The sequence below is a fragment of the Oncorhynchus tshawytscha genome, unplaced genomic scaffold (assembly GCF_018296145.1).
Source record: "Oncorhynchus tshawytscha isolate Ot180627B unplaced genomic scaffold, Otsh_v2.0 Un_contig_502_pilon_pilon, whole genome shotgun sequence".
Classification (NCBI taxonomy): Eukaryota; Metazoa; Chordata; class Actinopteri; order Salmoniformes; family Salmonidae; genus Oncorhynchus; species Oncorhynchus tshawytscha.
The window spans coordinates 12,149-29,907 of record NW_024607561.1 but is presented as its reverse complement, the minus strand read 5'-3'; the positions used below and the strand labels follow the sequence as shown (position 1 = coordinate 29,907).

Below are 17,759 nucleotides of genomic sequence, written 5' to 3'. Positions count from 1 at the left end.
AATACCAGGTGCTGTAAGCTTTTTGTCAACTCTTTGTCCGTTTTTTCCCACAAGGCTGAAATATGTGCCCTTGCTTTGAAATAAGTAAGCAAGTTTAGTTTGTATTTCATCCAACAATCTGTGCTACAAATTATGGCTGCAGTATATGCAATTTCTTCCACTTTTTGAGTGACACAAAGATGCTTATCTAAATGGTGAAAATGCTTTACATAGTGCACCAAGAAATAGTTTCTCGCTTACGACCACACCGGCCTGAGTACGCCTGATCTCGTCTGATCTCGGAAGCTAAGCAGGGTCGGGCCTGGTTAGTACTTGGATGGGAGACTTCCTGGGAATACCAGGTGCTGTAAGCTTTTTGTCAACTCTTTGTCCGTTTTTTCCCACAAGGCTGAAATATGTGCCCTTGCTTTGAAATAAGTAAGCAAGTTTAGTTTGTATTTCATCCAACAATCTGTGCTACAAATTATGGCTGCAGTATATGCAATTTCTTCCACTTTTTGAGTGACACAAAGATGCTTATCTAAATGGTGAAAATGCAACAGCTGTTAATCAGACTCACTTTCACTTTACATAGTGCACCAAGAGATAGTTTCTTGCTTACGACCACACCGGCCTGAGTACGCCTGATCTCGTCTGATCTCGGAAGCTAAGCAGGGTCGGGCCTGGTTAGTACTATGGGAGACTTCCTGGGAATACCAGGTGCTGTAAGCTTTTTGTCAACTCTTTGTCCGTTTTTTCCCACAAGGCTGAAATATGTGCCCTTGCTTTGAAATAAGTAAGCAAGTTTAGTTTGTATTTCATCCAACAATCTGTGCTACAAATTATGGCTGCAGTATATGCAATTTCTTCCACTTTTTGAGTGACACAAAGATGCTTATCTAAATGGTGAAAATGCAACAGCTGTTAATCAGACTCACTTTCACTTTACATAGTGCACCAAGAGATAGTTTCTTTCTTACGACCACACCGGCCTGAGTACGCCTGATCTCGTCTGATCTCGGAAGCTAAGCAGGGTCGGGCCTGGTTAGTACTTGGATGGGAGACTTCCTGGGAATACCAGGTGCTGTAAGCTTTTTGTCAACTCTTTGTCCGTTTTTTTTTTTCCACAAGGCTGAAATATGTGCCCTTGCTTTGAAATAAGTAAGCAAGTTTAGTTTGTATTTCATCCAACAATCTGTGCTACAAATTATGGCTGCAGTATATGCAATTTCTTCCACTTTTTGAGTGACACAAAGATGCTTATCTAAATGGTGAAAATGCAACAGCTGTTAATCAGACTCACTTTCACTTTACATAGTGCACCAAGAGATAGTTTCTCGCTTACGACCACACCGGCCTGAGTACGCCTGATCTCGTCTGATCTCGGAAGCTAAGCAGGGTCGGGCCTGGTTAGTACTTGGATGGGAGACTTCCTGGGAATACCAGGTGCTGTAAGCTTTTTGTCACTGCTTTGGAATTTCAACTCTTTGTCCGTTTATTTCCCACAAGGCTGAAATATGTGCCCTTGCTTTGAAATAAGTAAGCAAGTTTAGTTTGTATTTCATCCAACAATCTGTGCTACAAATTATGGCTGCAGTATATGCAATTTCTTCCACTTTTTGAGTGACACAAAGATGCTTATCTAAATGGTGAAAATGCAACAGCTGTTAATCAGACTCACTTTCACTTTACATAGTGCACCAAGAGATAGTTTCTCGCTTACGACCACACCGGCCTGAGTACGCCTGATCTCGTCTGATCTCGGAAGCTAAGCAGGGTCGGGCCTGGTTAGTACTTGGATGGGAGACTTCCTGGGAATACCAGGTGCTGTAAGCTTTTTGTCAACTCTTTGTCCGTTTTTTTCCCACAAGGCTGAAATATGTGCCCTTGCTTTGAAATAAGTAAGCAAGTTTAGTTTGTATTTCATCCAACAATCTGTGCTACAAATTATGGCTGCAGTATATGCAATTTCTTCCACTTTTTGAGTGACACAAAGATGCTTATCTAAATGGTGAAAATGCAACAGCTGTTAATCAGACTCACTTTCACTTTACATAGTGCACCAAGAGATAGTTTCTCGCTTACGACCACACCGGCCTGAGTACGCCTGATCTCGTCTGATCTCGGAAGCTAAGCAGGGTCGGGCCTGGTTAGTACTTGGATGGGAGACTTCCTGGGAATACCAGGTGCTGTAAGCTTTTTGTCAACTCTTTGTCCGTTTTTTCCCACAAGGCTGAAATATGTGCCCTTGCTTTGAAATAAGTAAGCAAGTTTAGTTTGTATTTCATCCAACAATCTGTGCTACAAATTATGGCTGCAGTATATGCAATTTCTTCCACTTTTTGAGTGACACAAAGATGCTTATCTAAATGGTGAAAATGCAACAGCTGTTAATCAGACTCACTTTCACTTTACATAGTGCACCAAGAGATAGTTTCTCGCTTACGACCACACCGGCCTGAGTACGCCTGATCTCGTCTGATCTCGGAAGCTAAGCAGGGTCGGGCCTGGTTAGTACTTGGATGGGAGACTTCCTGGGAATACCAGGTGCTGTAAGCTTTTTGTCACTGCCTTGTGGAATTTCTCTTTGTCCGTTTTTTCCCACAAGGCTGAAATATGTGCCCTTGCTTTGAAATAAGTAAGCAAGTTTAGTTTGTATTTCATCCAACAATCTGTGCTACAAATTATGGCTGCAGTATATGCAATTTCTTCCACTTTTTGAGTGACACAAAGATGCTTATCTAAATGGTGAAAATGCAACAGCTGTTAATCAGACTCACTTTCACTTTACATAGTGCACCAAGAGATAGTTTCTCGCTTACGACCACACCGGCCTGAGTACGCCTGATCTCGTCTGATCTCGGAAGCTAAGCAGGGTCGGGCCTGGTTAGTACTTGGATGGGAGACTTCCTGGGAATACCAGGTGCTGTAAGCTTTTTGTCAACTCTTTGTCCGTTTTTTCCCACAAGGCTGAAATATGTGCCCTTGCTTTGAAATAAGTAAGCAAGTTTAGTTTGTATTTCATCCAACAATCTGTGCTACAAATTATGGCTGCAGTATATGCAATTTCTTCCACTTTTTGAGTGACACAAAGATGCTTATCTAAATGGTGAAAATGCAACAGCTGTTAATCAGACTCACTTTCACTTTACATAGTGCACCAAGAGATAGTTTCTCGCTTACGACCACACCGGCCTGAGTACGCCTGATCTCGTCTGATCTCGGAAGCTAAGCAGGGTCGGGCCTGGTTAGTACTTGGATGGGAGACTTCCTGGGAATACCAGGTGCTGTAAGCTTTTTGTCACTGCCTTGTGGAATTTCAACTCTTTGTCCGTTTTTTCCCACAAGGCTGAAATATGTGCCCTTGCTTTGAAATAAGTAAGCAAGTTTAGTTTGTATTTCATCCAACAATCTGTGCTACAAATTATGGCTGCAGTATATGCAATTTCTTCCACTTTTTGAGTGACACAAAGATGCTTATCTAAATGGTGAAAATGCAACAGCTGTTAATCAGACTCACTTTCACTTTACATAGTGCACCAAGAGATAGTTTCTCGCTTACGACCACACCGGCCTGAGTACGCCTGATCTCGTCTGATCTCGGAAGCTAAGCAGGGTCGGGCCTGGTTAGTACTTGGATGGGAGACTTCCTGGGAATACCAGGTGCTGTAAGCTTTTTGTCAACTCTTTGTCCGTTTTTTCCCACAAGGCTGAAATATGTGCCCTTGCTTTGAAATAAGTAAGCAAGTTTAGTTTGTATTTCATCCAACAATCTGTGCTACAAATTATGGCTGCAGTATATGCAATTTCTTCCACTTTTTGAGTGACACAAAGATGCTTATCTAAATGGTGAAAATGCAACAGCTGTTAATCAGACTCACTTTCACTTTACATAGTGCACCAAGAGATAGTTTCTCGCTTACGACCACACCGGCCTGAGTACGCCTGATCTCGTCTGATCTCGGAAGCTAAGCAGGGTCGGGCCTGGTTAGTACTTGGATGGGAGACTTCCTGGGAATACCAGGTGCTGTAAGCTTTTTGTCAACTCTTTGTCCGTTTTTTCCCACAAGGCTGAAATATGTGCCCTTGCTTTGAAATAAGTAAGCAAGTTTAGTTTGTATTTCATCCAACAATCTGTGCTACAAATTATGGCTGCAGTATATGCAATTTCTTCCACTTTTTGAGTGACACAAAGATGCTTATCTAAATGGTGAAAATGCAACAGCTGTTAATCAGACTCACTTTCACTTTACATAGTGCACCAAGAGATAGTTTCTCGCTTACGACCACACCGGCCTGAGTACGCCTGATCTCGTCTGATCTCGGAAGCTAAGCAGGGTCGGGCCTGGTTAGTACTTGGATGGGAGACTTCCTGGGAATACCAGGTGCTGTAAGCTTTTTGTCACTGCCTTGTGGAATTTCAACTCTTTGTCCGTTTTTTTCCCACAAGGCTGAAATATGTGCCCTTGCTTTGAAATAAGTAAGCAAGTTTAGTTTGTATTTCATCCAACAATCTGTGCTACAAATTATGGCTGCAGTATATGCAATTTCTTCCACTTTTTGAGTGACACAAAGATGCTTATCTAAATGGTGAAAATGCAACAGCTGTTAATCAGACTCACTTTCACTTTACATAGTGCACCAAGAGATAGTTTCTCGCTTACGACCACACCGGCCTGGCCTGAGTACCCTGATCTCGTCTGATCTCGGAAGCTAAGCAGGGTCGGGCCTGGTTAGTACTTGGATGGGAGACTTCCTGGGAATACCAGGTGCTGTAAGCTTTTTGTCAACTCTTTGTCCGTTTTTTTCCCACAAGGCTGAAATATGTGCCCTTGCTTTGAAATAAGTAAGCAAGTTTAGTTTGTATTTCATCCAACAATCTGTGCTACAAATTATGGCTGCAGTATATGCAATTTCTTCCACTTTTTGAGTGACACAAAGATGCTTATCTAAATGGTGAAAATGCAACAGCTGTTAATCAGACTCACTTTCACTTTACATAGTGCACCAAGAGATAGTTTCTCGCTTACGACCACACCGGCCTGAGTACGCCTGATCTCGTCTGATCTCGGAAGCTAAGCAGGGTCGGGCCTGGTTAGTACTTGGATGGGAGACTTCCTGGGAATACCAGGTGCTGTAAGCTTTTTTGTCAACTCTTTGTCCGTTTTTTCCCACAAGGCTGAATATGTGCCCTTGCTTTGAAATAAGTAAGCAAGTTTAGTTTGTATTTCATCCAACAATCTGTGCTACAAATTATGGCTGCAGTATATGCAATTTCTTCCACTTTTTGAGTGACACAAAGATGCTTATCTAAATGGTGAAAATGCAACAGCTGTTAATCAGACTCACTTTCACTTTACATAGTGCACCAAGAGATAGTTTCTCGCTTACGACCACACCGGCCTGAGTACGCCTGATCTCGTCTGATCTCGGAAGCTAAGCAGGGTCGGGCCTGGTTAGTACTTGGATGGGAGACTTCCTGGGAATACCAGGTGCTGTAAGCTTTTTGTCAACTCTTTGTCCGTTTTTTCCCAAAGGCTGAAATATGTGCCCTTGCTTTGAAATAAGTAAGCAAGTTTAGTTTGTATTTCATCCAACAATCTGTGCTACAAATTATGGCTGCAGTATATGCAATTTCTTCCACTTTTTGAGTGACACAAAGATGCTTATCTAAATGGTGAAAATGCAACAGCTGTTAATCAGACTCACTTTCACTTTACATAGTGCACCAAGAGATAGTTTCTCGCTTACGACCACACCGGCCTGAGTACGCCTGATCTCGTCTGATCTCGGAAGCTAAGCAGGGTCGGGCCTGGTTAGTACTTGGATGGGAGACTTCCTGGGAATACCAGGTGCTGTAAGCTTTTTGTCAACTCTTTGTCCGTTTTTTCCCACAAGGCTGAAATATGTGCCCTTGCTTTGAAATAAGTAAGCAAGTTTAGTTTGTATTTCATCCAACAATCTGTGCTACAAATTATGGCTGCAGTATATGCAATTTCTTCCACTTTTTGAGTGACACAAAGATGCTTATCTAAATGGTGAAAATGCAACAGCTGTTAATCAGACTCACTTTCACTTTACATAGTGCACCAAGAGATAGTTTCTCGCTTACGACCACACCGGCCTGAGTACGCCTGATCTCGTCTGATCTCGGAGCTAAGCAGGGTCGGGCCTGGTTAGTACTTGGATGGGAGACTTCCTGGGAATACCAGGTGCTGTAAGCTTTTTGTCAACTCTTTGTCCGTTTTTTCCCACAAGGCTGAAATATGTGCCCTTGCTTTGAAATAAGTAAGCAAGTTTAGTTTGTATTTCATCCAACAATCTGTGCTACAAATTATGGCTGCAGTATATGCAATTTCTTCCACTTTTTGAGAGTGACACAAAGATGCTTATCTAAATGGTGAAAATGCAACAGCTGTTAATCAGACTCACTTTCACTTTACATAGTGCACCAAGAGATAGTTTCTCGCTTACGACCACACCGGCCTGAGTACGCCTGATCTCGTCTGATCTCGGAAGCTAAGCAGGGTCGGGCCTGGTTAGTACTTGGATGGGAGACTTCCTGGGAATACCAGGTGCTGTAAGCTTTTTGTCACTGCCTTGTGGAATTCAACTCTTTGTCCGTTTTTTCCCACAAGGCTGAAATATGTGCCCTTGCTTTGAAATAAGTAAGCAAGTTTAGTTTGTATTTCATCCAACAATCTGTGCTACAAATTATGGCTGCAGTATATGCAATTTCTTCCACTTTTTGAGTGACACAAAGATGCTTATCTAAATGGTGAAAATGCAACAGCTGTTAATCAGACTCACTTTCACTTTACATAGTGCACCAAGAGATAGTTTCTCGCTTACGACCACACCGGCCTGAGTACGCCTGATCTCGTCTGATCTCGGAAGCTAAGCAGGGTCGGGCCTGGTTAGTACTTGGATGGGAGACTTCCTGGGAATACCAGGTGCTGTAAGCTTTTTGTCAACAACTCTTTGTCCGTTTTTTCCCACAAGGCTGAAATATGTGCCCTTGCTTTGAAATAAGTAAGCAAGTTTAGTTTGTATTTCATCCAACAATCTGTGCTACAAATTATGGCTGCAGTATATGCAATTTCTTCCACTTTTTGAGTGACACAAAGATGCTTATCTAAATGGTGAAAATGCAACAGCTGTTAATCAGACTCACTTTCACTTTACATAGTGCACCAAGAGATAGTTTCTCGCTTACGACCACACCGGCCTGAGTACGCCTGATCTCGTCTGATCTCGGAAGCTAAGCAGGGTCGGGCCTGGTTAGTACTTGGATGGGAGACTTCCTGGGAATACCAGGTGCTGTAAGCTTTTTGTCAACTCTTTGTCCGTTTTTTCCCACAAGGCTGAAATATGTGCCCTTGCTTTGAAATAAGTAAGCAAGTTTAGTTTGTATTTCATCCAACAATCTGTGCTACAAATTATGGCTGCAGTATATGCAATTTCTTCCACTTTTTGAGTGACACAAAGATGCTTATCTAAATGGTGAAAATGCAACAGCTGTTAATCAGACTCACTTTCACTTTACATAGTGCACCAAGAGATAGTTTCTCGCTTACGACCACACCGGCCTGAGTACGCCTGATCTCGTCTGATCTCGGAAGCTAAGCAGGGTCGGGCCTGGTTAGTACTTGGATGGGAGACTTCCTGGGAATACCAGGTGCTGTAAGCTTTTTGTCAACTCTTTGTCCGTTTTTTTTTTCACAAGGCTGAAATATGTGCCCTTGCTTTGAAATAAGTAAGCAAGTTTAGTTTGTATTTCATCCAACAATCTGTGCTACAAATTATGGCTGCAGTATATGCAATTTCTTCCACTTTTTGAGTGACACAAAGATGCTTATCTAAATGGTGAAAATGCAACAGCTGTTAATCAGACTCACTTTCACTTTACATAGTGCACCAAGAGATAGTTTCTCGCTTACGACCACACCGGCCTGAGTACGCCTGATCTCGTCTGATCTCGGAAGCTAAGCAGGGTCGGGCCTGGTTAGTACTTGGATGGGAGACTTCCTGGGAATACCAGGTGCTGTAAGCTTTTTGTCACTGCAACTCTTTGTCCGTTTTTTCCACAAGGCTGAAATATGTGCCCTTGCTTTGAAATAAGTAAGCAAGTTTAGTTTGTATTTCATCCAACAATCTGTGCTACAAATTATGGCTGCAGTATATGCAATTTCTTCCACTTTTTGAGTGACACAAAGATGCTTATCTAAATGGTGAAAATGCAACAGCTGTTAATCAGACTCACTTTCACTTTACATAGTGCACCAAGAGATAGTTTCTCGCTTACGACCACACCGGCCTGAGTACGCCTGATCTCGTCTGATCTCGGAAGCTAAGCAGGGTCGGGCCTGGTTAGTACTTGGATGGGAGACTTCCTGGGAATACCAGGTGCTGTAAGCTTTTTGTCAACTCTTTGTCCGTTTTTTCCCACAAGGCTGAAATATGTGCCCTTGCTTTGAAATAAGTAAGCAAGTTTAGTTTGTATTTCATCCAACAATCTGTGCTACAAATTATGGCTGCAGTATATGCAATTTCTTCCACTTTTTGAGTGACACAAAGATGCTTATCTAAATGGTGAAAATGCAACAGCTGTTAATCAGACTCACTTTCACTTTACATAGTGCACCAAGAGATAGTTTCTCGCTTACGACCACACCGGCCTGAGTACGCCTGATCTCGTCTGATCTCGGAAGCTAAGCAGGGTCGGGCCTGGTTAGTACTTGGATGGGAGACTTCCTGGGAATACCAGGTGCTGTAAGCTTTTTGTCAACTCTTTGTCCGTTTTTTCCCACAAGGCTGAAATATGTGCCCTTGCTTTGAAATAAGTAAGCAAGTTTAGTTTGTATTTCATCCAACAATCTGTGCTACAAATTATGGCTGCAGTATATGCAATTTCTTCCACTTTTTGAGTGACACAAAGATGCTTATCTAAATGGTGAAAATGCAACAGCTGTTAATCAGACTCACTTTCACTTTACATAGTGCACCAAGAGATAGTTTCTCGCTTACGACCACACCGGCCTGAGTACGCCTGATCTCGTCTGATCTCGGAAGCTAAGCAGGGTCGGGCCTGGTTAGTACTTGGATGGGAGACTTCCTGGGAATACCAGGTGCTGTAAGCTTTTTGTCAACTCTTTGTCCGTTTTTTCCCACAAGGCTGAAATATGTGCCCTTGCTTTGAAATAAGTAAGCAAGTTTAGTTTGTATTTCATCCAACAATCTGTGCTACAAATTATGGCTGCAGTATATGCAATTTCTTCCACTTTTTGAGTGACACAAAGATGCTTATCTAAATGGTGAAAATGCAACAGCTGTTAATCAGACTCACTTTCACTTTACATAGTGCACCAAGAGATAGTTTCTCGCTTACGACCACACCGGCCTGAGTACGCCTGATCTCGTCTGATCTCGGAAGCTAAGCAGGGTCGGGCCTGGTTAGTACTTGGATGGGAGACTTCCTGGGAATACCAGGTGCTGTAAGCTTTTGTCAACTCTTTGTCCGTTTTTTCCCACAAGGCTGAAATATGTGCCCTTGCTTTGAAATAAGTAAGCAAGTTTAGTTTGTATTTCATCCAACAATCTGTGTACAAATTATGGCTGCAGTATATGCAATTTCTTCCACTTTTTGAGTGACACAAAGATGCTTATCTAAATGGTGAAAATGCAACAGCTGTTAATCAGACTCACTTTCACTTTACATAGTGCACCAAGAGATAGTTTCTCGCTTACGACCACACCGGCCTGAGTACGCCTGATCTCGTCTGATCTCGGAAGCTAAGCAGGGTCGGGCCTGGTTAGTACTTGGATGGGAGACTTCCTGGGAATACCAGGTGCTGTAAGCTTTTTGTCAACTCTTTGTCCGTTTTTTCCCACAAGGCTGAAATATGTGCCCTTGCTTTGAAATAAGTAAGCAAGTTTAGTTTGTATTTCATCCAACAATCTGTGCTACAAATTATGGCTGCAGTATATGCAATTTCTTCCACTTTTTGAGTGACACAAAGATGCTTATCTAAATGGTGAAAATGCAACAGCTGTTAATCAGACTCACTTTCACTTTACATAGTGCACCAAGAGATAGTTTCTGCTTACGACCACACCGGCCTGAGTACGCCTGATCTCGTCTGATCTCGGAAGCTAAGCAGGGTCGGGCCTGGTTAGTACTTGGATGGGAGACTTCCTGGGAATACCAGGTGCTGTAAGCTTTTTGTCAACTCTTTGTCCGTTTTTTCCCACAAGGCTGAAATATGTGCCCTTGCTTTGAAATAAGTAAGCAAGTTTAGTTTGTATTTCATCCAACAATCTGTGCTACAAATTATGGCTGCAGTATATGCAATTTCTTCCACTTTTTGAGTGACACAAAGATGCTTATCTAAATGGTGAAAATGCAACAGCTGTTAATCAGACTCACTTTCACTTTACATAGTGCACCAAGAGATAGTTTCTCGCTTACGACCACACCGGCCTGAGTACGCCTGATCTCGTCTGATCTCGGAAGCTAAGCAGGGTCGGGCCTGGTTAGTACTTGGATGGGAGACTTCCTGGGAATACCAGGTGCTGTAAGCTTTTTGTCAACAACTCTTTGTCCGTTTTTTCCCACAAGGCTGAAATATGTGCCCTTGCTTTGAAATAAGTAAGCAAGTTTAGTTTGTATTTCATCCAACAATCTGTGCTACAAATTATGGCTGCAGTATATGCAATTTCTTCCACTTTTTGAGTGACACAAAGATGCTTATCTAAATGGTGAAAATGCAACAGCTGTTAATCAGACTCACTTTCACTTTACATAGTGCACCAAGAGATAGTTTCTCGCTTACGACCACACCGGCCTGAGTACGCCTGATCTCGTCTGATCTCGGATCTCGGAGCTAAGCAGGGTCGGGCCTGGTTAGTACTTGGATGGGAGACTTCCTGGGAATACCAGGTGCTGTAAGCTTTTTGTCAACTCTTTGTCAACTCTTTGTCCGTTTTTCCCACAAGGCTGAAATATGTGCCCTTGCTTTGAAATAAGTAAGCAAGTTTAGTTTGTATTTCATCCAACAATCTGTGCTACAAATTATGGCTGCAGTATATGCAATTTCTTCCACTTTTTGAGTGACACAAAGATGCTTATCTAAATGGTGAAAATGCAACAGCTGTTAATCAGACTCACTTTCACTTTACATAGTGCACCAAGAGATAGTTTCTCGCTTACGACCACACCGGCCTGAGTACGCCTGATCTCGTCTGATCTCGGAAGCTAAGCAGGGTCGGGCCTGGTTAGTACTTGGATGGGAGACTTCCTGGGAATACCAGGTGCTGTAAGCTTTTTGTCAACTCTTTGTCCGTTTTTTCCCACAAGGCTGAAATATGTGCCCTTGCTTTGAAATAAGTAAGCAAGTTTAGTTTGTATTTCATCCAACAATCTGTGCTACAAATTATGGCTGCAGTATATGCAATTTCTTCCACTTTTTGAGTGACACAAAGATGCTTATCTAAATGGTGAAAATGCAACAGCTGTTAATCAGACTCACTTTCACTTTACATAGTGCACCAAGAGATAGTTTCTCGCTTACGACCACGACCCACCGGCCTGAGTACGCCTGATCTCGTCTGATCTCGGAAGCTAAGCAGGGTCGGGCCTGGTTAGTACTTGGATGGGAGACTTCCTGGGAATACCAGGTGCTGTAAGCTTTTTGTCAACTCTTTGTCCGTTTTTTCCCCACAAGGCTGAAATATGTGCCCTTGCTTTGAAATAAGTAAGCAAGTTTAGTTTGTATTTCATCCAACAATCTGTGCTACAAATTATGGCTGCAGTATATGCAATTTCTTCCACTTTTTGAGTGACACAAAGATGCTTATCTAAATGGTGAAAATGCAACAGCTGTTAATCAGACTCACTTTCACTTTACATAGTGCACCAAGAGATAGTTTCTCGCTTACGACCACACCGGCCTGAGTACGCCTGATCTCGTCTGATCTCGGAAGCTAAGCAGGGTCGGGCCTGGTTAGTACTTGGATGGGAGACTTCCTGGGAATACCAGGTGCTGTAAGCTTTTTGTCAACTCTTTGTCCGTTTTTTCCCACAAGGCTGAAATATGTGCCCTTGCTTTGAAATAAGTAAGCAAGTTTAGTTTGTATTTCATCCAACAATCTGTGCTACAAATTATGGCTGCAGTATATGCAATTTCTTCCACTTTTTGAGTGACACAAAGATGCTTATCTAAATGGTGAAAATGCAACAGCTGTTAATCAGACTCACTTTCACTTTACATAGTGCACCAAGAGATAATTTCTCGCTTACGACCACACCGGCCTGAGTACGCCTGATCTCGTCTGATCTCGGAAGCTAAGCAGGGTCGGGCCTGGTTAGTACTTGGATGGGAGACTTCCTGGGAATACCAGGTGCTGTAAGCTTTTTGTCAACTCTTTGTCTTTTTTTTCCCACAAGGCTGAAATATGTGCCCTTGCTTTGAAATAAGTAAGCAAGGTTAGTTTGTATTTCATCCAACAATCTGTGCTACAAATTATGGCTGCAGTATATGCAATTTCTTCCACTTTTTGAGTGACACAAAGATGCTTATCTAAATGGTGAAAATGCAACAGCTGTTAATCAGACTCACTTTCACTTTACATAGTGCACCAAGAGATAGTTTCTCGCTTACGACCACACCGGCCTGAGTACGCCTGATCTCGTCTGATCTCGGAAGCTAAGCAGGGTCGGGCCTGGTTAGTACTTGGATGGGAGACTTCCTGGGAATACCAGGTGCTGTAAGCTTTTTGTCAACTCTTTGTCCGTTTTTTCCCACAAGGCTGAAATATGTGCCCTTGCTTTGAAATAAGTAAGCAAGTTTAGTTTGTATTTCATCCAACAATCTGTGCTACAAATTATGGCTGCAGTATATGCAATTTCTTCCACTTTTTGAGTGACACAAAGATGCTTATCTAAATGGTGAAAATGCAACAGCTGTTAATCAGACTCACTTTCACTTTACATAGTGCACCAAGAGGTAGTTTCTCGCTTACGACCACACCGGCCTGAGTACGCCTGATCTCGTCTGATCTCGGAAGCTAAGCAGGGTCGGCCTGGTTAGTACTTGGATGGGAGACTTCCTGGGAATACCAGGTGCTGTAAGCTTTTTGTCACTGCTTGTGGAATTTCAACTCTTTGTCCGTTTTTTCCCACAAGGCTGAAATATGTGCCCTTGCTTTGAAATAAGTAAGCAAGTTTAGTTTGTATTTCATCCAACAATCTGTGCTACAAATTATGGCTGCAGTATATGCAATTTCTTCCACTTTTTGAGTGACACAAAGATGCTTATCTAAATGGTGAAAATGCAACAGCTGTTAATCAGACTCACTTTCACTTTACATAGTGCACCAAGAGATAGTTTCTCGCTTACGACCACACCGGCCTGAGTACGCCTGATCTCGTCTGATCTCGGAAGCTAAGCAGGGTCGGGCCTGGTTAGTACTTGGATGGGAGACTTCCTGGGAATACCAGGTGCTGTAAGCTTTTTGTCAACTCTTTGTCCGTTTTTTCCCACAAGGCTGAAATATGTGCCCTTGCTTTGAAAGTAAGCAAGTTTAGTTTGTATTTCATCCAACAATCTGTGCTACAAATTATGGCTGCAGTATATGCAATTTCTTCCACTTTTTGAGTGACACAAAGATGCTTATCTAAATGGTGAAAATGCAACAGCTGTTAATCAGACTCACTTTCACTTTACATAGTGCACCAAGAGATAGTTTCTCGCTTACGACCACACCGGCCTGAGTACGCCTGATCTCGTCTGATCTCGGAAGCTAAGCAGGGTCGGGCCTGGTTAGTACTTGGATGGGAGACTTCCTGGGAATACCAGGTGCTGTAAGCTTTTTGTCACTGCCTTGTGGAATTTCAACTCTTTGTCCGTTTTTCCCACTAGGCTGAAATATGTGCCCTTGCTTTGAAATAAGTAAGCAAGTTTAGTTTGTATTTCATCCAACAATCTGTGCTACAAATTATGGCTGCAGTATATGCAATTTCTTCCACTTTTTGAGTGACACAAAGATGCTTATCTAAATGGTGAAAATGCAACAGCTGTTAATCAGACTCACTTTCACTTTACATAGTGCACCAAGAGATAGTTTCTCGCTTACGACCACACCGGCCTGAGTACGCCTGATCTCGTCTGATCTCGGAAGCTAAGCAGGGTCGGGCCTGGTTAGTACTTGGATGGGAGACTTCCTGGGAATACCAGGTGCTGTAAGCTTTTTGTCACTGCCTTGTGGAATTTCAACTCTTTGTCCGTTTTTCCCACAAGGCTGAAATATGTGCCCTTGCTTTGAAATAAGTAAGCAAGTTTAGTTTGTATTTCATCCAACAATCTGTGCTACAAATTATGGCTGCAGTATATGCAATTTCTTCCACTTTTTGAGTGACACAAAGATGCTTATCTAAATGGTGAAAATGCAACAGCTGTTAATCAGACTCACTTTCACTTTACATAGTGCACCAAGAGATAGTTTCTCGCTTACGACCACACCGGCCTGAGTACGCCTGATCTCGTCTGATCTCGGAAGCTAAGCTAAGCAGGGTCGGGCCTGGTTAGTACTTGGATGGGAGACTTCCTGGGAATACCAGGTGCTGTAAGCTTTTTGTCAACTCTTTGTCCGTTTTTTCCCACAAGGCTGAAATATGTGCCCTTGCTTTGAAATAAGTAAGCAAGTTTAGTTTGTATTTCATCCAACAATCTGTGCTACAAATTATGGCTGCAGTATATGCAATTTCTTCCACTTTTTGAGTGACACAAAGATGCTTATCTAAATGGTGAAAATGCAACAGCTGTTAATCAGACTCACTTTCACTTTACATAGTGCACCAAGAGATAGTTTCTCGCTTACGACCACACCGGCCTGAGTACGCCTGATCTCGTCTGATCTCGGAAGCTAAGCAGGGTCGGGCCTGGTTAGTACTTGGATGGGAGACTTCCTGGGAATACCAGGTGCTGTAAGCTTTTGTCACTGCCTTGTGGAATTTCAACTCTTTGTCCGTTTATTCCCACAAGGCTGAAATATGTGCCCTTGCTTTGAAATAAGTAAGCAAGTTTAGTTTGTATTTCATCCAACAATCTGTGCTACAAATTATGGCTGCAGTATATGCAATTTCTTCCACTTTTTGAGTGACACAAAGATGCTTATCTAAATGGTGAAAATGCAACAGCTGTTAATCAGACTCACTTTCACTTTACATAGTGCACCAAGAGGTAGTTTCTCGCTTACGACCACACCGGCCTGAGTACGCCTGATCTCGTCTGATCTCGGAAGCTAAGCAGGGTCGGGCCTGGTTAGTACTTGGATGGGAGACTTCCTGGGAATACCAGGTGCTGTAAGCTTTTTGTCACTGCCTTGTGGAATTTCAACTTTTGTCCGTTTATTCCGTTTTTCCCACAAGGCTGAAATATGTGCCCTTGCTTTGAAATAAGTAAGCAAGTTTAGTTTGTATTTCATCCAACAATCTGTGCTACAAATTATGGCTGCAGTATATGCAATTTCTTCCACTTTTTGAGTGACACAAAGATGCTTATCTAAATGGTGAAAATGCAACAGCTGTTAATCAGACTCACTTTCACTTTACATAGTGCACCAAGAGATAGTTTCTCGCTTACGACCACACCGGCCTGAGTACGCCTGATCTCGTCTGATCTCGGAAGCTAAGCAGGGTCGGGCCTGGTTAGTACTTGGATGGGAGACTTCCTGGGAATACCAGGTGCTGTAAGCTTTTTGTCACTGCCTTGTGGAATTTCAACTCTTTGTCCGTTTATTCCCACAAGGCTGAAATATGTGCCCTTGCTTTGAAATAAGTAAGCAAGTTTAGTTTGTATTTCATCCAACAATCTGTGCTACAAATTATGGCTGCAGTATATGCAATTTCTTCCACTTTTTGAGTGACACAAAGATGCTTATCTAAATGGTGAAAATGCAACAGCTGTTAATCAGACTCACTTTCACTTTACATAGTGCACCAAGAAATAGTTTCTCGCTTACGACCACACCGGCCTGAGTACGCCTGATCTCGTCTGATCTCGGAAGCTAAGCAGGGTCGGGCCTGGTTAGTACTTGGATGGGAGACTTCCTGGGAATACCAGGTGATGTAAGCTTTTTGTCAACTCTTTGTCCGTTTTTTCCCACAAGGCTGAAATATGTGCCCTTGCTTTGAAATAAGTAAGCAAGTTTAGTTTGTATTTCATCCAACAATCTGTGCTACAAATTATGGCTGCAGTATATGCAATTTCTTCCACTTTTTGAGTGACACAAAGATGCTTATCTAAATGGTGAAAATGCAACAGCTGTTAATCAGACTCACTTTCACTTTACATAGTGCACCAAGAAATAGTTTCTTGCTTACGACCACACCGGCCTGAGTACGCCTGATCTCGTCTGATCTCGGAAGCTAAGCAGGGTCGGGCCTGGTTAGTACTTGGATGGGAGACTTCCTGGGAATACCAGGTGATGTAAGCTTTTTCAACTCAACTCTTTGTCCGTTTTTTTTTTCCCAAGGCTGAAATATGTGCCCTTGCTTTGAAATAAGTAAGCAAGTTTAGTTTGTATTTCATCCAACAATCTGTGCTACAAATTATGGCTGCAGTATATGCAATTTCTTCCACTTTTTGAGTGACACAAAGATGCTTATCTAAATGGTGAAAATGCAACAGCTGTTAATCAGACTCACTTTCACTTTACATAGTGCACCAAGAGATAGTTTCTTGCTTACGACCACACCGGCCTGAGTACGCCTGATCTCGTCTGATCTCGGAAGCTAAGCAGGGTCGGGCCTGGTTAGTACTTGGATGGGAGACTTCCTGGGAATACCAGGTGCTGTAAGCTTTTTGTCACTGCCTTGTGGAATTTCAACTCTTTGTCCGTTTATTCCCACAAGGCTGAAATATGTGCCCTTGCTTTGAAATAAGTAAGCAAGTTTAGTTTGTATTTCATCCAACAATCTGTGCTACAAATTATGGCTGCAGTATATGCAATTTCTTCCACTTTTTGAGAGTGACACAAAGATGCTTATCTAAATGGTGAAAATGCAACAGCTGTTAATCAGACTCACTTTCACTTTACATAGTGCACCAAGAAATAGTTTCTTGCTTACGACCACACCGGCCTGAGTACGCCTGATCTCGTCTGATCTCGGAAGCTAAGCAGGGTCGGGCCTGGTTAGTACTTGGATGGGAGACTTCCTGGGAATACCAGGTGATGTAAGCTTTTTGTCAACTCTTTGTCCGTTTTTTCCCACAAGGCTGAAATATGTGCCCTTGCTTTGAAATAAGTAAGCAAGTTTAGTTTGTATTTCATCCAACAATCTGTGCTACAAATTATGGCTGCAGTATATGCAATTTCTTCCACTTTTTGAGTGACACAAAGATGCTTATCTAAATGGTGAAAATGCAACAGCTGTTAATCAGACTCACTTTCACTTTACATAGTGCACCAAGAAATAGTTTCTTGCTTACGACCACACCGGCCTGAGTACGCCTGATCTCGGAAGCTAAGCAGGGTCGGGCCTGGTTAGTACTTGGATGGGAGACTTCCTGGGAATACCAGGTGATGTAAGCTTTTTGTCAACTCTTTGTCCTTTTTTTTTTCCCACAAGGCTGAAATATGTGCCCTTGCTTTGAAATAAGTAAGCAAGTTTAGTTTGTATTTCATCCAACAATCTGTGCTACAAATTATGGCTGCAGTATATGCAATTTCTTCCACTTTTTGAGTGACACAAAGATGCTTATCTAAATGGTGAAAATGCA

The 17,759-nt window shown here is 42.5% G+C and overlaps 39 non-coding genes and 9 pseudogenes across 39 annotated transcripts; all 48 read left to right on the top strand.

Annotated features, from left to right (window-relative positions):
• Positions 1–234: 234 nt before the first annotated feature.
• LOC121842762 lies at positions 235–353 on the top strand. Its single transcript, XR_006081307.1, has one exon. It is a non-coding gene; the product is annotated as a 5S ribosomal RNA (ribosomal RNA).
• A 242-nt stretch (positions 354–595) lies between these two features.
• On the top strand, positions 596–711 carry LOC121842713 (annotated as a pseudogene).
• Positions 712–953: 242 nt separating this feature from the next.
• On the top strand, positions 954–1,072 carry LOC121842708 (annotated as a pseudogene).
• A 246-nt stretch (positions 1,073–1,318) lies between these two features.
• Positions 1,319–1,437, top strand: LOC121842760. Its single transcript, XR_006081305.1, has one exon. It is a non-coding gene; the product is annotated as a 5S ribosomal RNA (ribosomal RNA).
• A 259-nt stretch (positions 1,438–1,696) lies between these two features.
• On the top strand, positions 1,697–1,815 carry LOC121842759. The gene has a single exon (XR_006081304.1). It is a non-coding gene; the product is annotated as a 5S ribosomal RNA (ribosomal RNA).
• A 243-nt stretch (positions 1,816–2,058) lies between these two features.
• On the top strand, positions 2,059–2,177 carry LOC121842758. The gene has a single exon (XR_006081303.1). It is a non-coding gene; the product is annotated as a 5S ribosomal RNA (ribosomal RNA).
• A 242-nt stretch (positions 2,178–2,419) lies between these two features.
• On the top strand, positions 2,420–2,538 carry LOC121842757. Its single transcript, XR_006081302.1, has one exon. It is a non-coding gene; the product is annotated as a 5S ribosomal RNA (ribosomal RNA).
• Positions 2,539–2,795: 257 nt separating this feature from the next.
• LOC121842756 lies at positions 2,796–2,914 on the top strand. The gene has a single exon (XR_006081301.1). It is a non-coding gene; the product is annotated as a 5S ribosomal RNA (ribosomal RNA).
• A 242-nt stretch (positions 2,915–3,156) lies between these two features.
• On the top strand, positions 3,157–3,275 carry LOC121842755. The gene has a single exon (XR_006081300.1). It is a non-coding gene; the product is annotated as a 5S ribosomal RNA (ribosomal RNA).
• Positions 3,276–3,535: 260 nt separating this feature from the next.
• On the top strand, positions 3,536–3,654 carry LOC121842754. The gene has a single exon (XR_006081299.1). It is a non-coding gene; the product is annotated as a 5S ribosomal RNA (ribosomal RNA).
• A 242-nt stretch (positions 3,655–3,896) lies between these two features.
• On the top strand, positions 3,897–4,015 carry LOC121842753. The gene has a single exon (XR_006081298.1). It is a non-coding gene; the product is annotated as a 5S ribosomal RNA (ribosomal RNA).
• A 242-nt stretch (positions 4,016–4,257) lies between these two features.
• On the top strand, positions 4,258–4,376 carry LOC121842752. Its single transcript, XR_006081297.1, has one exon. It is a non-coding gene; the product is annotated as a 5S ribosomal RNA (ribosomal RNA).
• A 261-nt stretch (positions 4,377–4,637) lies between these two features.
• LOC121842714 lies at positions 4,638–4,760 on the top strand (annotated as a pseudogene).
• Positions 4,761–5,003: 243 nt separating this feature from the next.
• On the top strand, positions 5,004–5,122 carry LOC121842751. The gene has a single exon (XR_006081296.1). It is a non-coding gene; the product is annotated as a 5S ribosomal RNA (ribosomal RNA).
• Positions 5,123–5,364: 242 nt separating this feature from the next.
• Positions 5,365–5,483, top strand: LOC121842749. Its single transcript, XR_006081294.1, has one exon. It is a non-coding gene; the product is annotated as a 5S ribosomal RNA (ribosomal RNA).
• A 241-nt stretch (positions 5,484–5,724) lies between these two features.
• LOC121842748 lies at positions 5,725–5,843 on the top strand. Its single transcript, XR_006081293.1, has one exon. It is a non-coding gene; the product is annotated as a 5S ribosomal RNA (ribosomal RNA).
• A 242-nt stretch (positions 5,844–6,085) lies between these two features.
• Positions 6,086–6,203, top strand: LOC121842710 (annotated as a pseudogene).
• Positions 6,204–6,447: 244 nt separating this feature from the next.
• Positions 6,448–6,566, top strand: LOC121842747. The gene has a single exon (XR_006081292.1). It is a non-coding gene; the product is annotated as a 5S ribosomal RNA (ribosomal RNA).
• A 259-nt stretch (positions 6,567–6,825) lies between these two features.
• On the top strand, positions 6,826–6,944 carry LOC121842746. Its single transcript, XR_006081291.1, has one exon. It is a non-coding gene; the product is annotated as a 5S ribosomal RNA (ribosomal RNA).
• Positions 6,945–7,189: 245 nt separating this feature from the next.
• Positions 7,190–7,308, top strand: LOC121842745. Its single transcript, XR_006081290.1, has one exon. It is a non-coding gene; the product is annotated as a 5S ribosomal RNA (ribosomal RNA).
• A 242-nt stretch (positions 7,309–7,550) lies between these two features.
• LOC121842744 lies at positions 7,551–7,669 on the top strand. The gene has a single exon (XR_006081289.1). It is a non-coding gene; the product is annotated as a 5S ribosomal RNA (ribosomal RNA).
• A 244-nt stretch (positions 7,670–7,913) lies between these two features.
• Positions 7,914–8,032, top strand: LOC121842743. Its single transcript, XR_006081288.1, has one exon. It is a non-coding gene; the product is annotated as a 5S ribosomal RNA (ribosomal RNA).
• Positions 8,033–8,278: 246 nt separating this feature from the next.
• LOC121842742 lies at positions 8,279–8,397 on the top strand. The gene has a single exon (XR_006081287.1). It is a non-coding gene; the product is annotated as a 5S ribosomal RNA (ribosomal RNA).
• A 242-nt stretch (positions 8,398–8,639) lies between these two features.
• Positions 8,640–8,758, top strand: LOC121842741. Its single transcript, XR_006081286.1, has one exon. It is a non-coding gene; the product is annotated as a 5S ribosomal RNA (ribosomal RNA).
• Positions 8,759–9,000: 242 nt separating this feature from the next.
• Positions 9,001–9,119, top strand: LOC121842740. The gene has a single exon (XR_006081285.1). It is a non-coding gene; the product is annotated as a 5S ribosomal RNA (ribosomal RNA).
• Positions 9,120–9,361: 242 nt separating this feature from the next.
• On the top strand, positions 9,362–9,480 carry LOC121842738. The gene has a single exon (XR_006081283.1). It is a non-coding gene; the product is annotated as a 5S ribosomal RNA (ribosomal RNA).
• Positions 9,481–9,720: 240 nt separating this feature from the next.
• LOC121842737 lies at positions 9,721–9,839 on the top strand. The gene has a single exon (XR_006081281.1). It is a non-coding gene; the product is annotated as a 5S ribosomal RNA (ribosomal RNA).
• Positions 9,840–10,080: 241 nt separating this feature from the next.
• On the top strand, positions 10,081–10,199 carry LOC121842736. Its single transcript, XR_006081280.1, has one exon. It is a non-coding gene; the product is annotated as a 5S ribosomal RNA (ribosomal RNA).
• A 242-nt stretch (positions 10,200–10,441) lies between these two features.
• Positions 10,442–10,560, top strand: LOC121842735. Its single transcript, XR_006081279.1, has one exon. It is a non-coding gene; the product is annotated as a 5S ribosomal RNA (ribosomal RNA).
• Positions 10,561–10,805: 245 nt separating this feature from the next.
• On the top strand, positions 10,806–10,930 carry LOC121842719 (annotated as a pseudogene).
• A 252-nt stretch (positions 10,931–11,182) lies between these two features.
• Positions 11,183–11,301, top strand: LOC121842734. Its single transcript, XR_006081278.1, has one exon. It is a non-coding gene; the product is annotated as a 5S ribosomal RNA (ribosomal RNA).
• Positions 11,302–11,543: 242 nt separating this feature from the next.
• On the top strand, positions 11,544–11,667 carry LOC121842715 (annotated as a pseudogene).
• Positions 11,668–11,910: 243 nt separating this feature from the next.
• On the top strand, positions 11,911–12,029 carry LOC121842733. The gene has a single exon (XR_006081277.1). It is a non-coding gene; the product is annotated as a 5S ribosomal RNA (ribosomal RNA).
• Positions 12,030–12,271: 242 nt separating this feature from the next.
• On the top strand, positions 12,272–12,390 carry LOC121842732. Its single transcript, XR_006081276.1, has one exon. It is a non-coding gene; the product is annotated as a 5S ribosomal RNA (ribosomal RNA).
• A 242-nt stretch (positions 12,391–12,632) lies between these two features.
• LOC121842731 lies at positions 12,633–12,751 on the top strand. Its single transcript, XR_006081275.1, has one exon. It is a non-coding gene; the product is annotated as a 5S ribosomal RNA (ribosomal RNA).
• A 242-nt stretch (positions 12,752–12,993) lies between these two features.
• On the top strand, positions 12,994–13,111 carry LOC121842712 (annotated as a pseudogene).
• Positions 13,112–13,370: 259 nt separating this feature from the next.
• LOC121842730 lies at positions 13,371–13,489 on the top strand. Its single transcript, XR_006081274.1, has one exon. It is a non-coding gene; the product is annotated as a 5S ribosomal RNA (ribosomal RNA).
• A 239-nt stretch (positions 13,490–13,728) lies between these two features.
• Positions 13,729–13,847, top strand: LOC121842729. The gene has a single exon (XR_006081273.1). It is a non-coding gene; the product is annotated as a 5S ribosomal RNA (ribosomal RNA).
• A 259-nt stretch (positions 13,848–14,106) lies between these two features.
• On the top strand, positions 14,107–14,225 carry LOC121842727. Its single transcript, XR_006081271.1, has one exon. It is a non-coding gene; the product is annotated as a 5S ribosomal RNA (ribosomal RNA).
• Positions 14,226–14,484: 259 nt separating this feature from the next.
• LOC121842709 lies at positions 14,485–14,608 on the top strand (annotated as a pseudogene).
• A 242-nt stretch (positions 14,609–14,850) lies between these two features.
• On the top strand, positions 14,851–14,969 carry LOC121842726. Its single transcript, XR_006081270.1, has one exon. It is a non-coding gene; the product is annotated as a 5S ribosomal RNA (ribosomal RNA).
• Positions 14,970–15,228: 259 nt separating this feature from the next.
• Positions 15,229–15,347, top strand: LOC121842725. The gene has a single exon (XR_006081269.1). It is a non-coding gene; the product is annotated as a 5S ribosomal RNA (ribosomal RNA).
• A 267-nt stretch (positions 15,348–15,614) lies between these two features.
• Positions 15,615–15,733, top strand: LOC121842724. Its single transcript, XR_006081268.1, has one exon. It is a non-coding gene; the product is annotated as a 5S ribosomal RNA (ribosomal RNA).
• A 260-nt stretch (positions 15,734–15,993) lies between these two features.
• Positions 15,994–16,112, top strand: LOC121842707. Its single transcript, XR_006081263.1, has one exon. It is a non-coding gene; the product is annotated as a 5S ribosomal RNA (ribosomal RNA).
• Positions 16,113–16,354: 242 nt separating this feature from the next.
• LOC121842706 lies at positions 16,355–16,473 on the top strand. The gene has a single exon (XR_006081262.1). It is a non-coding gene; the product is annotated as a 5S ribosomal RNA (ribosomal RNA).
• Positions 16,474–16,720: 247 nt separating this feature from the next.
• Positions 16,721–16,839, top strand: LOC121842723. The gene has a single exon (XR_006081267.1). It is a non-coding gene; the product is annotated as a 5S ribosomal RNA (ribosomal RNA).
• Positions 16,840–17,101: 262 nt separating this feature from the next.
• On the top strand, positions 17,102–17,220 carry LOC121842704. The gene has a single exon (XR_006081260.1). It is a non-coding gene; the product is annotated as a 5S ribosomal RNA (ribosomal RNA).
• A 242-nt stretch (positions 17,221–17,462) lies between these two features.
• On the top strand, positions 17,463–17,571 carry LOC121842720 (annotated as a pseudogene).
• The last annotated feature ends 188 nt before the right edge of the window (positions 17,572–17,759 follow it).